The sequence below is a fragment of the Zingiber officinale genome, chromosome 5B (genome assembly GCF_018446385.1).
Source record: "Zingiber officinale cultivar Zhangliang chromosome 5B, Zo_v1.1, whole genome shotgun sequence".
NCBI classification, from domain to species: Eukaryota; Viridiplantae; Streptophyta; class Magnoliopsida; order Zingiberales; family Zingiberaceae; genus Zingiber; species Zingiber officinale.
In genome coordinates this window covers 63683656-63685948 of record NC_055995.1, presented here as the reverse complement: position 1 = coordinate 63685948, position 2293 = coordinate 63683656, and the positions used below count along the sequence as shown (strand labels likewise).

Genomic DNA, 2293 nt, shown 5'->3' with positions numbered 1-2293 from the left:
CAGAGGTAGTGAGACTATTATTGTTTGGGTTTTCTTTGAGAGATAGAGCCAAACAGTGGCTAAATTCTTTACCATCCAATAGCATATCCACTTGGGAGTAATGTGAGCAATAATTTCTGTTAGTAATTAGCCCTAAGAGCTAATCATGAGATGATTAGGCCTTTTGGGTTACTCATTGAGTTAGACTCAAATGAACTCACTCATTGGATTGAATCCAATCTGAATTAGACGTATTGGATTAATGGGTTAGATTTATTGGGTTATTGGATTAATGGTTAATCTAATATAATAATCCAACCCATTAAAAGGAATACAAAGAGACAAAAGACTCTTGGTATTCATGGGATGAATATAAATTTCCTTTTGTAATGAATTTTTCATAAGTGTTGAGAAGTGAAGAGAATGGTGTCTCTTCATCTCCCTCTTCTTCCTCTTCCTTCCATGGCCGAATCTTCCTCTTTGGCCGAATCATGTTTCTTGCTAGCACAAGAAGATGGTTCTTCTCTGAAGGCTTCGTTCGTGCGATGAACGAAGGATATGTTCGTGTGGATACCGTAGAGGCATGGACGCTTGAATGCACTGAGATCTGGATCCAAAGAAAAGGTTGCTGTCGGGATTGCGAAGGGCACGCAACAAAGGTATAATCCTATCATCTAACTTAGTATAGATTAATTTCAGAAAATGTTTCTTCCCTTCGCATGGATCCGCTGGATAAGAGAATCTAGTAATTTTTCAGCTACGCTTTCGCGTGTTTAGCGCGCTAGATCCCAACAATCTCTGGACAAATTCTATCCCCCTAGCAAGACTACTCATATGAGAAATTTGATAGCAAGCTTTAAAAAGTCAGACTTTGAATCATTATTTGAAGCTTGGGATAGATTTAATAATATGCTTAGACAATGCCTACACCATGGACTTGAAAAATGGTTAGTATTACACACATTTTATAATGACATCAATTACCATACAAATGTGTCCTTGGATTCTGCAGTTGGAGAGTCACTAATGAATAAAAATCTTGATGAAGCTGAAGATATAATTGAAAATGTAGCACAGAACCATCATCAATGAGCATCAGAAAGATGTAGAGGCTATTCATCTGCAAACCCAACTAAAGCATCAAGAAAATTTGATTTAGATGCAATCACTTTGATGTCTACAAAGCTAGATGCTCTTACCAAAAGCTAGAAAATATGGGAACTAGTTCAAGCATAGTCAATGCCATAGTATATGTTTGTGAAACATATGGAAGTCCAGATCATGCTCATGACTCATGCCCCTTGGGAGCAATCTCTGCACAAGTCAATCAAATTGAGCAGTGTGACGCTATCATGAGCTATAATCAAAGGTAGAATAATCCATACTCCAACACATACAACCCTGGTTGGAAGAATCATCCAAACTTTTCTTATCATAACAACCAAGAACAAGGACCATCCACGGGGGCTAGACTAAGCTACCAGGCTGGACAACAAATCTATCAACAACAACAACCTACTCAAGGCTATCAGTTATCCAAAATGGAGAAAATGCTCGAGGAAGTCATTTCTGGTCAAAATGAATTGAAGCAAGAAATGAAGATGCTAAATCAGAGAATGGATAGTTCTGAGAAGCACCAAAAAAATACAAGATAGTTAGATTGTTCGGATAGCTTCATCATCTTCAAGAGCACCAGGACATTTTCCAGAAAAACCTGATATCAACCCAATGGAACAATACAATAGAATTGAGCTTCGGAGTGGATGGACCTTGGGAGATCCCTAAGTGACTGCTCCAAAAGGGATAAAAATTCAAGAAGAGCTCTCTCCTCAAACACTTGAACCAATTCAGATTCAAGATGATGAGGGGAATACCAAGAAGGTTAAAGAGACTCTTCCACTCTACCCTGAAAGCCAAGAAATCCCTTTTCTGTAAAGATTAGTTATAATGAAGAATTTAGCAGATTTCTTGACAAGGTAAAAGATATTTATGTTGAAGTCCCTATGATTGATGTCATTCAACAAATGCCGAAGTTTGCCATGTTTCTGAAGGACATTATGTCAAATAAAAGAAGAAAAGGAGACATCGAGACGGTTGCTCTAACAGAAGAATGCAGTGCTTTATTTGAGAAGAACAGTTCCCCGAAGCTCCAAGATCCTAGAAGCTTTTATATTCCTTGCAACATAGGATCTAAATTCATTGAAAAAGTTTTCTGTGATTTGGGGGTAAGTGTTAGCCTCATACCATATTCAATCTGTAATAAGCTAGGTCTCAAAAACTTTAAACTCACTACCATGACATTGCAATTAGCTGA

General features: G+C 37.7%; 1 non-coding gene across 1 annotated transcript; it reads right to left on the bottom strand.

The window, feature by feature from the left end:
- Window positions 1-810: 810 nt before the first annotated feature.
- On the bottom strand, window positions 811-917 carry LOC121988174. Its single transcript, XR_006113916.1, has one exon. It is a non-coding gene; the product is annotated as a small nucleolar RNA R71 (small nucleolar RNA).
- Between the last annotated feature and the right edge of the window lie 1376 nt (window positions 918-2293).